This window comes from Microtus oregoni, unplaced genomic scaffold (genome assembly GCF_018167655.1).
Source record: "Microtus oregoni isolate MIOR12 unplaced genomic scaffold, Mior012 000022F_ref0000154, whole genome shotgun sequence".
Lineage (NCBI taxonomy): Eukaryota > Metazoa > Chordata > Mammalia > Rodentia > Cricetidae > Microtus > Microtus oregoni.
The window spans coordinates 12,189,443-12,204,250 of NW_024543081.1; the positions used below are offsets into that span (position 1 = coordinate 12,189,443).

General features: G+C 50.5%; 1 protein-coding gene and 1 long non-coding RNA gene across 3 annotated transcripts in view; one reads left to right on the top strand and one right to left on the bottom strand.

The window, feature by feature from the left end:
* LOC121461074 overlaps positions 1-14,808 on the top strand; it is a 61,509-nt gene that overhangs the window by 27,988 nt on the left and 18,713 nt on the right. The gene's annotated exons all lie outside the window — the stretch shown is intronic.
* Positions 1-14,808, bottom strand: part of Cacng2 (calcium voltage-gated channel auxiliary subunit gamma 2) — a 128,432-nt gene that overhangs the window by 2,801 nt on the left and 110,823 nt on the right. The window lies entirely within an intron of this gene.

Consider the following 14,808-nt stretch of genomic DNA (forward strand, 5'->3'; position numbering starts at 1 on the left):
TTTATAAAATACGTCCACATATGTCATAGTCAGTGCTTGCTTGTATGTAGATTTTCATCATAAGTCATAGAGCTCAAAGGGCTGTCTATGCCTCTTTTTATAGCTTCCTTCTTCATTTGCTCTTTTCAGAGACACAGGAGACCCCCAGTGCGTACCCGTGGAGTGAACAAAGTGGTTCAGAAAGGGTAGCAGGCAGGCTCATTGCAAAGAGATAGTGGAAAAGAGATACTCAGGGCCTTGGGATGAGGGAGCAAGGAAGGCTTTAGACGCTTAGACTTTCTGAGGATACTTAGAAAGGCTATAGAGGGGAGGGTAGCTGCAGGGCAGCGAGAGGGCATGGACACACAGGGGAGTGCAGCTGGGTGTGTCTGTTTAGGGGCGTCAGCATTTAAGGAATGCCAGTCAGCAGAGGCTCCTTGGGTCCCTGTAAAACCATACTCCTTATCCAGGGCCAACTGCATAGCAAGTGACATCATGACCCAGTTGATGCCAGGTTCCTGGAGCTGTGACCAGGCAGGGGATGGAACTGAAGGTCGGGGGGCCTGCTTAGATGTTATGGTTGCCTCTGTGGCTACCTCCCCCTGGGTGCTGTAGATTAAACCCAAGGTCCCCCATATCCTAAGAAAGTACCCTACCACTGATCCGCACCCTCAGCTCTCCTTTTACCTTTCTAGACAGGGTCTAAATTGTCCGGGTTGTCCTTGAACTCCCTCTGTAGTCCACTGAAGTTAGGATCTGTCTGCCTCAGCTTTCTGAGTGCTAGGACGAGAAATCTCTATCACCATGGCCTGGTGCCTCTATGGCTCCCTCAGTGGCTTCTAGTCAAGTTGGGGCTTGTAATTCATGGGTCCTTTGAGCCAAACCCAGGGACTGGTTATGATATAGTTTGGGGATGAAGATGCCAGGTATGTCTTTATCTTTGATCTTTTGTGTGGCCAAAGGCTGAGGATCTGTGAGAGAAAATCCCCTCTCTCTCAATCTCTCTTTCTCCCTCCCTTCCCCCCTCTCTCTTTCTGTCTGTCTTTCTTTCTTGACAAGTTCTCACTATGTAGCCCTGGCTGGTCTTGAACCAGGGATCCTCTCACCTCAAGTGCAGGGATTATAGGTATGCATTGCCATGCTAGCTAGGGAACAGCTCCTCTTCCTGTTCTTTCTTCAAATTCCCAGAGATCTGCCTGCTTCTGCAGTACTGATGATATTAAAGGGACAGATCTGGACTTCTAAACAGAATTTTAGGGAGTTCCTTGTAACCCCACCCCTTACCTATGATAGCGTCTAGATGCTCACTACTGCTCTTTGGTGAGTAGACAGTTTTATGGTGGGAGCAGAGGACCTGATGGCATGCAGAGTTCTATATCCAGGCAGGTCCCAGATGGAGGTTGGGCCAGAGGCTTACTCTGAAGTCTTAGCACCCTGCAGGAGGGCTGCTTTCCTCCCCAGGCCTTTGGGAGATGTGTTCTCTTGTAAACTAATTCTTAGAAAATACATTGTTTCTAACTGGACCCCAACCCAAGCCCTCATGTGCATAAACATGGAGACAGGCAGACACACACGCACATGTGCGCACATAGTTCATAGCTTCCTTAATTCCCATCAGTACTAGCACATAGGGGTGGTGAGTGCTCCCTGACAGCCTGAAGAAGCGAGATGCTCCTTTGTGCTGGATCTTAACACACTTACAATGTTGCTGTAATTTAGAGAGGAGAAAACTGAATTCAGAAAGATGGGGCAACTTGTTTAAAGCTACCTAGCTAGTGAGCAACCAACCTTCCTTCCTTCCTTCCTTCCTTCCTTCCTTCCTTCCTTCTTTTCCCAAGATAGGGTTTCTCTGTATGACTGTCCTGGCTGCCCTGAAACACTCTGTAGACCAGGCTGACCTTGAGCTCACAGAGATTCCCCTGCCTCTGCTGGGATTAAAGGAGTGGCTCACCACTGCCCCAGTGAGCAGGGTTTCTAATCTGGAACAGCACCAGGGCTCTCCCAGGAGTTTAGGAGGGAGCTGGGAGGTGGGAGGAGCTGGACTCTGGTTCCATCTGCACTGTGGACTGTTACATAGATGATTCTGCCTTTTCCCTATGGACACAGCGGGAGGACTCTGTCCACCTTCTCTGAGGATGTGGCTCTCTGCCCGCAGCATGCCTGTGTTCATCAGAGGAGACTGCCCTAATGCAAAGGGACTCAAGACAATCAGATACCCAGCTCTCCTCTTCTGCTGTGAGAATTTTGTGCCTTTCAGTGTCTGCCTTTAAAAAAAATTTATTATATATATATATATTTTATTATATATTTTTAAAAATACCAATCCAAATTCCCACTCCTTTCCCTCCCCCCATTCCCTTCACACACTCTCCCAATATGAACAAAGAGGTCAAGACCATGATGGGTTCATCCACTGAAACAGTCTACCTGAGCTAATGGGAGCTCACCAACTTCAGCTGGACTGGGAAGGAACAAGCACAGGACCAAACTAGTCTCTCTGAATGTGGCTGACAGGGTCTGCCTTTTAAAAGCTCACACCAGCCGGAAGGCAGTGGGATTCACACCAGCCTTGGTGGGATTCTGTCTGGTGGCTGTGGCTGGGTCCTTCTAATTGACAGTGCACACTGCACTGGGACAGGGATGGCTGTCTGAGATGGAGGGTTCTTTGCTCTTGCCTGGTGGGAGTGCCACCCCTGTGCCTGGTTCCTGGGTGTATGAAAACAAGCCTTGCCCTATCTTTATGGAACTATGTCCTGGTGAGGGACATACAAGTCATCAGACAGCAACAGAGCCAGGATGAAGTGTTCTGACTGAAAGTCCCTGTGGGGTATGTGTGTGCTGGGCTCTGAGAACTGAGAGTGGGGGCATTGTAGGTCAGGGTAAGGAGTGTGCCTTAGTTTTCAGGGCATGGGGACACACTGGGAAACTAATAGGGAGGGCTGGAGAAGCAAAGTCAAGAGTGACTTAGAGCCTAGAGGAAGGCTGCTGGCCATGGCAGTGGGACTTGCTCCAGTGTGGGCACACTCCTGGATCTGGGCAGAGGGGGGCAGGACTGAGAGACTCTTGGGAAGTGGCTAGAAGTGGTGAAAGACAATGCTTTCCTGTGGGTTCAGCCTTGTGGGCTGGCTGGAAAAATACACATGGAGGCAAGGAGAGAACAAACTTTGTAGAGACAGACCAGGCCAGGCCAGAGGGTGAGGAGGGGAGGAGGAGGGGAGGAAGGAAGAGGAGGAAAGGAGGAGAGGGAAGAGGGAGAACTCCAGGTTCAGACATCCCTAGTCTGAGGTTTTCCAGGACTATATCTGTGTACTGTGGACCAGGCAGCTGCCTCCCAGGAGATATGTGTGTTAGGTTGTTTATGTGGGATCCATAGACACAGATGAGATCTCCCTGCCCTTAGCCCTAAGGCCTGAGGATTGGGGTCCCCAGCATGTGGTGACTGCCCAGAGAAGATGAAAATCCAAACAGGTTTTCTCCCAAGCTGCAGTGACCAGAAGAAATGAAGGGGTTTTTGTAAGTGAAGTGTTTGTGTATGGGGCACTTTATGGTTCTATTTCCTTGCCTTCTCCCCTCCCCGGCTTTTGACAGGGTCTTTATAGCTTAGCCTGGCCAGAACGAGTTGTATAGCCCAGGCTGGCCTCAGTCTTCTGGGTGTTGGGATTATAGGCGCACACTGCCATAATCAAGCTCAACTCCTATTTTCTGTGTTGGTGGCAGAAGTGACAAATATCCTAAGCACTGGGGAAGAACCATGCTTAGGAAGTGGCCTCTTGCCTCTGCCAAGGGTGGGAGTAGGGGTAAGTTGGGTTGGATGGTTGGGGAATAGGGACACTGAATCAACATTCTCTGTTGGTCCTCTTTGCCAGATTCTCTTGGTAGATCATGTTTGTGATCTCGGGCCTCAGGGAATCAACTCCTAAGGCCATCACACTGTGAAATTGCTCTTCGGGGTGGGCTCATCCGGTGGACAGCAGCACACAGAGGCCATGCTGTTCCTTTTCTCCATCTGGCAGAGTGGGCGGGTGGCGCTTGGTGACCGGGAGTGGGGTTGGGGAGTGGCGTTAGAAGATCCGGCCTGCTGCTGGCTCTTCTGTTTGTCTTTCTTTTTTCTGGCCTCAGGTCTGCACTCTGTGGGCGCTGCACTAGTGGACCCATCAGGCCCCCCTCGTTGTGACTATCCTGTGTCCCTGGGATCCTTCCTCTAGGATTTTAACCATTTTAACCATTGACCTGTCTTGTACCCTAGTAGTCACCATGGCTAGCACACTGAGGGTAACTCCCCAGTTTCTGCACAGTGTTGAACTCTGTGAATGTTAGCCCACTGGGACTTGATCCATTTTAATGGGATTGGGTGTTAGATATGCTAGACTGAAAGAACATTTTAGACTCTTGTTTCCTGCCTGAACCCCCTGTTGGTTCCAATTGATTGGTGTAGCAAACCAGCCAATTGGAACAAAAATGAAACTAAATGTGAATAGAAGGTGTGTGAGTGTACTTGTGTGTGTGTGTTGGCAAGAGGTGTAGAGAGATTGGCAGGGAGAGAGGAAGGGCATGAGGGGGGGGAGAGAGAGAGGGAGGAAGAGAGAGAGCGCGCTTAGGTGCAGGCGCAGGCTGCCTCACTGACTATGTGGTCTCTGCCTGGCTTTCCCATCTATATGACGGGGAAGCAGCCATAGCTACCCTCAGGGTGGCTGTGAAGATGAATCAGGTTACTGTCAGGTTGGGGACCCAGTTGAGTGCTCAGCACCCATTTGTTCTCTGTGATGCCTCATGGAAGATGTGCTGAGGCTACTTGGGGGGAGCATTGGCTGTGTTGGGAGATAGCTGTATGAGCATCTCTGCTGGTCATGCTGTCTGGCCCTGTGTCTCAGTTTCCCCTGCTCTCTGTGTAGAGATCAGGAAGGAGTACAGCCAGCTTCTCAACTGCTGTGGGGAGGAGCCTGGGCAAAATGTTCAGGGCCGCCGGGCGGTGGTGGCGCACGCCTTTAATCCCAGCACTCGGGAGGCAGAGGCAGGCGGATCTCTGTGAGTTCGAGACCAGCCTGGTCTACAGAGCTAGTTCCAGGACAGGCTCCAAAGCCACAGAGAAACCCTGTCTCGAAAAACCAAAAAAAAAAAAAAAAAAAAAAAAAAAAAAAAAATGTTCAGGGCCTGTCCCCACTGGGTCAGGAGATGTGACTGTTATGACAACAGAGTGGGTGTGGCTATTGTTTCTCTTAGGCTTTAAAAATAATAAAAGATCTATATTATCTATCTTCTTTCTATCCATCCATTCACCCATCTACTTAGACATCTATCTATCTATCTATCTATCTATCTATCTATCTATCTATCTATGGTGTAGGGGTGGGGAGAGCCTGTGTGAATTGTGGTCTATGAGTGGAGGTCAGAAAACAAGTCGTGGGAGTCTCCTTCCATGTGGTTCCCAGGCATTGAACTTGGGCTGTCAGTTTTGGCGACAGGCTGCAGGATGCTGCTGGCTCTCTCTTGGGATTTAGGTTCCTGAGATGGGTGTTGGTTAAGTGCAGGCTGTGATTCAGCAGCCACTAAACCAAGGAGCACTGAAATGAGCGTGAGGGCCGAGTGGAACTGGCCTGGGCCAGGGCAGGGACGCTGGTGCTGCCCTGCACTGTTTGGCTGCTAGCCAGGCCCTGGACAGACTTCCTTGCTGTAGGACTTGACAACTCCCTGACTGCTCTGACTTCTGGGGGAAGGTCCCTGTCCCTTAGTCCCTGCTGAAGGCTTGGGCAAGGAATTTGTGGTGGAGATTGCACCTGGATCCTGGTCCCAGAAAGGTCCTGAACAGCATCTCTTTTTCTGGGTCTCAGTTTCCCCCATATCTGTGAAATGGAGGCACGGGGCCGGTGGCCCTCCTGGAGGCCTGAATTCAAGAGCTTTGAGTACGTTCTTTCCCTCCAAAACCTGTAGGGGGCAAACCTCAACTCAGGGACTCCCTCATGTGTTCCCCATGGTGGCTGGGGAGTGTGAACTAAGCACTCCTTTTTCACTGGAGGTTCAGAGAGATTGAGGACTTGCTTAAGGCTGCAGCTCGCAGCTCTTATAGACTATTATTTTAAGGTGTGTTGCTTTTGTCTGTGCTGCATTTGTTTAACTCCGTGAAGCTGTGATTCTTTGCCTGTCTAAAACACCTGACGGTCTAATAAACACTCAATAGCAAGGCAGGGGAAGGGATAGGTGGGGCTGGCAGGCAGAGAGAATAAATAGAATGGGAAATCTGGAAGAGAAGAAGGAGCAAGAGGCTGGGAGGTGGTGCACACCTTTCATCCTAGCACTTGGGAGGCAGAGGCAGGCGGATCTCTGTGAGTTCGAGGCCAGCCTGGTTTACAAGAGCTAGTTCAGGACAGGCTCCAAAAAGCTACAGAGAAACCTTGTCTCAAAAAACAAACAAAAAAGAAGGAGCAAAAGAACAAGGAGAGGAAGGAAATCAGGGGCCACCCAGTCACCCAGCCAGCCACGAAGTAAGAGTGAAAGTCAGATATACAAAAGTAAGAAAAGGAAAAAGCCCAGAGGAAAAAGGTAGTTGGGATAATTTAAGAAAAGCTGGCAAGTTTCTCAGGAGATCTTGTCTATTTCCCCTTCCCAGGGGGATCCTTGTATGTTTCTCTTAAGGTTCTCCTTGTTACCTTGCTTCTCTGGGGTCGTGGACTGTAGGTTGGTTGTCCTTTGCTTTACGTCTAATATCCACTTATGAGTGAGTACATATCATGTTTGTCTTTCTGGGTCTGGGTTACCTCACTCAGGGGGTGGGGGGTAGAAGGAAGAGTGGCAGGAAGGGGGAGGGGAGAAAAGGAGGGGGGAGAATAACATGAGGGAATGGGATGGTTGAGATGGGGAAGGATAGAGAGGAAGAGCAAGAAAAGATATATCTTGATTGAGGGAGCCATTATGGGGCTAGTGAGAAACCTGGCACTAGGGAAATTCCCAGGAATCCACAAGGATGACCCCAGCTAAGACCCCAAACAACAGTGGAGAGGGTGCCTGAACTGGCCTTCCCCTGTAGTCAGGTTGATGACCACCTTAATTATCATCACAGAATCTTTTTTTTAAAATATTTATTTATTTATTTTATATACAACATTCTTTCCATGTATGCTTGCATGCCAGAAGAGGGCACCAAATCTCATTATAGATGGCTGTGAGCCACCATGTGGTTGTTGGGAATTGAACTCAGGACCTCTGGAAGAGCAGTCAGTTCTCTTAATCTCTGAGCCATTTCTCCAACCTCATCACAGAATCTTTGTCTAGCAACTGATGGAAGCAGATGCAGAGATTCACATCAAAGCACTGGGCTGAGCTCCCAAAGTCCAGTGAAAGAGAGGGAGGAGCAATAATATGAGCAAAGGGGTCAAGACCATGATGGGGATACCCACTGAAACAGCTTACTTGAGCTAATGGGAGCTCACTGACTCCAGAATGACAGCAGGGGAACCAGCGCAGGACCAAACTAGGCCCTCAGAATGCGGGTGACAGTTGTATGGCTGGGGCAGTCTGGGTCACTGGGAGTGGGACCAAAATTTATCCCTGCTGCTTGAACTGGCGTTTTGGAGCCCATTCTCTTTGAAGGGATACCTTGCTCAGCCTAGATATAGTGGGGAGGGCCTTGGACCTGCCGTAAAGTAATGTTCTAGACTTTGTTGACTCCCCATGGGAAGCCTTACGCTTACACTCTCTGAGGAGTGGATGGAGGGTGGGGTGGGGGGAAGGTGGAGAGAGCAGGAGGAGGGGAGGGAGTGGGAACTGGGATTGGTATGTAAAATGAGAAAAGATTGCTTTAAAAAATTAATTAATTAATTAATTAAAAAAAGAAAAGCTGGCAAGAAACAAGCCACACTAAGGCAGGGTATTTACAAGAAAGTATAAGCTTCTGTGTGATTTATTTGGGAGCTGGGTGGCGGGCCCCTTGAAGAACAAAAGATCAAAAGAGCAAAGAGCCCCAAATAATAAAAAGAATAGAAGTTAAAAAAAAAAAACCCTACACACAGCCATCTGGAATTTAGGCCCTTTTGTTCCAATTCCCAACTTAGACCTTGGCACCTCATTTTCCTGTTTACTGCAAGCTCAGCGTCCTAGGAAACCCTTGAATGCCTGGTAGGGTAAGTGGAGGTAGGGACAGAAGGAAGGAAGGGCGGGGACATCCTCCAAGGTGGGAGGGTGACCTTGTGTGGCCTGAAACCTAGTTTCATCTCTGCCCTCATTACAGACAAGCAGTCCCTGGGCCTGAGCTGAGAGCGTCTGTGAGCTGGATGGGGTAGGAGGACACTATGTGTAGCTCTCCCTCTTGGGGTCCCCAAGTTCTTCACATTCCAGCAAGGAGAAGAATCTTAACTGAAACCAAGACCAGGACCTGGGTGGTAGCTCAGAGGTAGAGAGCTTGTCTAGTGCACGTTTGATTCCCAGTGCCATAGAGCAAAGAGGAAAATGGAAAAAACAAAACAAAGACCAAATAGGATTGTAGCCTGTTCCCACCCTAGAGGAGAGCAGCATCACTTACCCTTTATCCCAGGTGGGGCTCTCATGGCCTATCGCCTTCCAGCTGGCTTCTCCTCCCCTGGCTGAGCCCAGCACACTCAGGAGTCAGCCAGGCCTTGAGTCTGAGCATCCAACCATGTTCTCTGTTTCAAATCCTCACACACAAGGTGGGTAGTGTCCTCCCTCAGCGTAAAACTGATGCTGTCTCTGAGCCTGCCAGTGTCAGAGATGCCTGCCGTGGCTGCTCTTGGACCAGAGATGCCCCCCACCTCCAGCAGTGTGTGTGTGTGTGTGTGTGTGTGTGTCTGTCTGTCTGCAATGGCTCCAGCTCCCCTAGGTCTCTTCTCAAAGGCTGCTTTTGGCTTGAGAAACCCACGGGAAAGGGAAGAAGGGAAGCTCTGTTCCCATCCCAGCCCCTCCTCGGCACACCGTGGTCATCACACACACCGCCACACTAAACAACCACACTGGCTAATGCCTTCTGAGTGCTTCCTGTGCTCCTGCTGCACAGAAGCGATGTCTTAAGCCAGCTCACTCCATCCTCAGCACAACCTTGAGAGAGAACATGGAAGACGAGGCCAGGGAGGCAGCTGAAGAGGCTGTTGGATTTGAACCTCCGCAGCCATCTCTCTCCTGATGGCCCAGCTCAGTGTGTTACTTTATCCTCCCTGTCAGTATCCTTCCTACCTAGTGGGATGACTATCCTTGAGGAGGGCCTGCTGCTTCAGTTGCCTTCTGAGCTGAGGTGAGGGGCCTATAACTCAGGTGTGACTCTGTATGTTGAGCAGAGGTGGTAGGTAGCCGTGTCTGGATTCCTCAGCTCCTGCTCCCTCACCCCCTTCTTGTGGTCCGTGTGTGTGAGGTACCCAGCTCTGCTGTGTATGAGAAAGTATGTGCAGGCATGTCTGTCTGTCTGTCTGTCTGTCTGTCTCTGTATGTTTGTGTATGTGTGAGATCTAGCATATTAATCCTGGCCCTTCCCCTCAAGTTCTAGCTCCAGATGCTGTTGAGTAGGGGACCTAATCCTACCTGTTGGTCCCGTGCTATGAAAGTCTACAATATTATAGATTTCGGTGTCTGACATACAGTAGATGCTTAAAATTTGATTGTGGACAGGGACTTATTGCACTGATTCTTTTTCCCTCACCCCAAGCCACATGGGGGAGACTAAAACCACAATTTTCCATCTTATGGACATAGCAGGTGTACCCTAGCACACAGAGATCTGCCCCGACACAGAAAGATGTGCAGATACCTACCTACCTACCTACCTACCTACATACAGACACTTAGATGTGTGGACACCGAGGTGCCAGACACAGAACACGGCACAGATGTAGACTCTAGCAGAGACATATGTTGGCATTCACAGGGGGGTGGTGGCCACTAGCCAACACCTCCTTTTCCTTACTCAGACTAAAGAAGAGGCAGGGGCCACCAGGACAGGCACATCCACAGGACAGTTCTGGGTAGAACAGTGTGACCTCTCATCTCTAGTGGGGGCAGTGGTAGGCGAGGAGAGTCCCAGACCATCCCACTTAGCAAAGGTATTGGGAACGAGGAGTGGGGTGAGGGGTCCCACATTACTGGGGCCCTGGACTCTGACCCAGGATTGATGGTGGGCCAGATACCAAGACCGTACATGCATGCATCCATCCATCTCTCCCCTTATGGAGACCCTTCCATGCACTAGGCCCTCAGGAAGGCTGGATCGTGGCCTGTGAGCAAGTGCACCCCGTTTCTCCTGCTGACCAGGAGCCGAGCTTTAGACTCCTGTCCAGTCACCCTCTTTTAGAACCCCCTGTACTCCTCCTCTGTCCCAAGTCACCCTGGGTGAGCAAGGAGGGCAGAGGTGGCACCCTGGCTCCTTCTGCTTTGCTTGCTCTGTTTTGTTCTTCAGATTATTGCTCACACTCCCCACGAGTGCTGTTAGCCCCACCCTGACCCTGGCAGCAGGGCTTGATTCCCTGTGTCGCAGCACACACAGCACAGCAGTCTAACATGCTTTGCGATGAACTTGCTAATTTCGTTGATTGCAAATCTTAGGCACCTGAGGCCAGGCCTCCGCGGCTGTCAGCTTTCACATCCTTAGCACCTGGAGGAGGGTCTAGCCTACAGGAAGGAGGCAGCTGCTGGAGGATTGGAAGGCTGTGAGGCGTTCACACTTGGAAGGGAAGGAGGAAGATACACTTGTCTCTAGGGTGACGGCTTTGGAGGCTTAAGGCCCCAGGAAGAAGGAGGCACAGGTTTGGCAGGGCTAAGTTCATCCTGTCATGGTTCATCTTACCATGGTCTTGGGCTTGGGAAGAGCCTAAAGGTCAGAGACAAAAGGGCCAGGCAGAGCCACACTTCGCCCCCACTTCTGCTCATATCTCTGTTTTCTTTGGAGTGAGTTCAGAACACTGAAAATGGGCTCAGCTGCCACTGTGTGGATTGGGCAGAGATGCTGGGGGAAAGCCCTCTTTGCTGGCTCTGCCCCTTTCCTCATGCCTCTATCATTTTAGTGAAACCTGAAAAGCCTGGGCACGGCACTTGGCCGAGAGGGAACCTCATACCCACCTGAAGGCTAGGTCCTCTTAGAAGCCTTCCCTAGTCACACTGTATGGAAACACCCACCTCCCCCACACTCTGGCTCTGGCTCCTCGGTGCTGTAGTCCTCATGCCCTCAGGGATCTTATGCTTGCTTCTCTCCTCAGTGTCTCCTTTCATCAGGGCCAGGGTTTGCTCTGCAGTGTTCTCTCTGGCATCCCAGCCCTTAGCATAGTGCCTGGACACAGCGAGGCTCTGTGAAGCTATGCTGACTGAATGCCTGGATGGAAGAAGCTCATAGCTTTGTTTTCTTTTTTCCTTTCCTTTTCCTTCCTTCCTTCCTTCCTTCTTATCTTTGGAGGAGGTGGAGCCAGAGCTAGGCTGGCCTTGAACTTGTGATTTTCCTTCCTTCACCTCCTGAGAGCTGGGATTACAGATGTGTACCACCACTCCTGGATCTTTATAGAGTTTCGTTTGTTTGTTTGTTGTTTTTTGTTTTAGAAAAATATGCATGATCTCTGTTCAAATTATATTTCAAACCTGAAGTCAGAAACAAAATGAGGAGGCCTGGGTGAGGACAGAGAAATAGATGTTTCAGTGTAGTCCCTGACCCTCACTATGTTGCTATTTGGTAGGTAATATCCTATTTTTATAGCTAGGTGACTTTGGTCAGAGAGGCGAAGGTACTGGCTAGGTCAGCGCTGAGCTGGTACTTGAACTGGGTGCCAGACCAGGCCTTGAGCAGCTTGGCCCTCACCTCTCTTGAGCATGGAGCCCCAAGGAGCCCCCTTGGTGGCTCCTGTGACCTAGGACTTGTCTGGCTGGCTAGGCTCAAACTCTACTCTGCTCACACTTGTATATCTTCAGAGCTTGCCTCATTTTTGAGAAGAATGCTTCAGCCGGCCCTGGACTGGGTGGGTGCGGGGAGCCGGAGCCAGCACAGGTCTGACCCTGCCTGAGTGGTATCATGGTCAGTGTTGTCAACTTGATGGAGGTGAGTCTCTGAGTATGCCTGTCTGGGTCATCTTGATTTTATTGAGGTGCAAAGACCTGCCCACGATGGGTGGCACCATTCCCTGGCTGGGATCCTGAATTGTGTAAGTGGAGAAGGGGAGCTGAGTGGCAGCCTGCGCTGTCACTCTCACTCTCTGCTCTGGATGTGACAGGGCCAGCGGCTTCAAGTTCCTGCTGCCTGACTCTCCTGCCACGATGGGCTGTCTTCTTCAACCGTGAGCCAGCATAAGCCCTTTCTCCCTTGCGGTGCTCCTGTTAGGTATTTTACCACAGCAACAGGAACAGTAAGACAGGCAGGCTGCATGTGATCTTGTAACCACTGGGGCACTCACTACCTTTCTGAAACCCACCTTGCATGGCCACTGTCCCCTCAAGTCCAGAGGTCTAATGGCAGAGCTGCCTTCAGGGGGAAGTCTCTGGTGTCTCCATTGGTTGAACCCTTTCCCTGCCTTTCACTCTGTCCCATTCAGAGTTCTCCATTTGGGGCTCAGTGTCAAGCGGTCTATCAGCTGCCTGGCCTTCAGCCACCCCTGTCTCTGGCTGCCCCAGCTTTGTTGGCTTCACCTTGTTTCACCTCTCTCTGGTCTGCACCGTGTCTGCCTCTCAAAGCTGGAACTGGCCTCGCTGCCTCCATTACTGCCTTTAGTCCCCTGCCCATGATGGCCAGCTGCCCTTTCCAGACCAGGCCCCATCTCACTCAGAAGGACACTTACCCTCTCCCCAGATCTACAAGGCTGGGACCCTTCTGTGTCTCTGCCATCTTAGGCTGCAGGCGGGACTCTAGCTAGGCTGACCTTGTTGTGTTGACCAAAGATGGGCGCTGTTCTTGCTCCAAAGCCTTTGCTTAGTGGTTCCCTTCACTAGGTTGTCTCCTCCCGAGAAATCCTCTCACTGTTTTCCCTTCCCTCACTGAGAAAGGATGTCTTGGTCCCTCATCTAGGTGACACCCTTCTCCTGTCTTTCCCCATCACACTCCGTTTTTTGAGGCCATCTCAGGCAGGGCTCTTGCTCATTCCTTCTTGCCTCCACTAGGGCACAGCCTTCCCAAAGGCCCCGTAGTCAGGCACACCCTGAGTACTGACAATAGTACCTACCCGCAGTCTGGCACACCAGTGGGCGCTTAGTAAATACGTCATAGTGGATGAATGATCCTTTTAGAACCGAAATTTACACTTTGGTACCATCTTTAGGAAACACTTGGGAACACCTTTTTTGACGAACATTCCAGGGAGAGCAGGCTCCCTCGACTCCCCAGGCTGCCTTCTACTTCTGTATGAGACGTACACTTTAGGTTCCTAGTCTTTCCCTAGGTAGCTAGCCCTCAGGGCTAATTCTTTCTCTCTCCCAGCTTCTCAAGGGAGAGGCGTAGCCGTGTGAACTAAGGTGGTGGGTTTAACTAACCTGGGCTCTGGACTGACTCAGGCTCTACCTACCTCCAGGTAAGCCCCACCTACCTAAGCAATTCTAATAGAAGGCCCGGCTGCTTGCTTTATCCCTGAAGATATTTCACCATGACTTTCTCCACACCCATTCACCTATCCGGTCACTTCTTTGGTCTGTCAGGAAAGCACATCACCAGACCCCGTCTCCCTGTCAGGCGCTGTACTGGATGGGGGTGAAAACATGCCTGGGGCAGAGACTAGGAAGCTTCTATCTTGCCAAGATATTGGGTGCAAACCAGCAAAATTGCAGTGTGGGGTGATAAAGCATGAGATGGGGATACAGTCAGGGGTGAGGGGGGCCCAAGAGGGGCTTTTGAACCAGAAAAGATGTATAAGGGCAAGGTCGCTTCTAGAGAAGTCATCCCTGCCTCCCATTTCTTACGGCTCCACATAACAACAGGAGCAGTGACTTCGACCTTCCCCCAAACCAAACTGTCTCGCTCAGACTACCCCATTACACAGCTCAGGGCCAGCACACCCTAGGCTGGCTGCTGCAAGCTTTTGGGAATGGACCTTCATGGGAAGTGCCACTAAGAATCCTGTGTCAATTTTTCCTTAACAAGTGACATCCAATAAAAATTAGGCATAAGTGGCTCTTGCCTGTAATCCCAGCACTGGGGAGGGGGAAGAAAGGGAATTGGAAGTTTAAGGTCATTCCTGGCTCTATAGTAACTTTAAGGTCATTCCTGGCTCTATGGTAACTTTAAGGTCATCTTTGGCTCTATGGTAACTTTAAGGTCATTCCTGGCTCTATGGTAACTTTAAGGTCATCTTTGGCTCTATGGTAACTTTAAGGTCATCTTTGGCTCTATAGTAACTTTAAGGTCATTCCTGGCTCTATGGTAACTTTAAGGTCATTCCTGGCTCTATGGTAACTTTAAGGTTAGCCTGGGATACACGAGACCCTGGCTTTAAGAAAAGGGGCATTTATTCAAAGGCTTCCAATATCTGTAGCTAGGATGGCACCACTGTGGCTTGAACAGCTGAAAACATTTCCTAGCTCACCCTTTGCAGAAAATGCCTGTTCATTCGTTATACACACGCTAGAACCCCTGCCTTGCTCAGTGAACTCAAGTCAGACCTCGGGACCCATGTCGCTGACACAGACCCCAGCCTCAGTATAGGGACAAGATGAGCCAGTGCCCTGGCACACTTCTCTCTTTGCCCTAAGGAAGCAGAGATACAGCATGACAGAGGGTGTCCACGAGGAATCCTGTATTCCATGAGAGCCATTTATTGAGCAACTATCGTATTCTGGGTACAATACCTCAAGGTGCTTTCTGTCGGGCTGATGAAGTGTTTTGCCCTCACTGTGCTTGTCCAGGTGAGACTCTGGGCCCAGGTGTGTATAGGG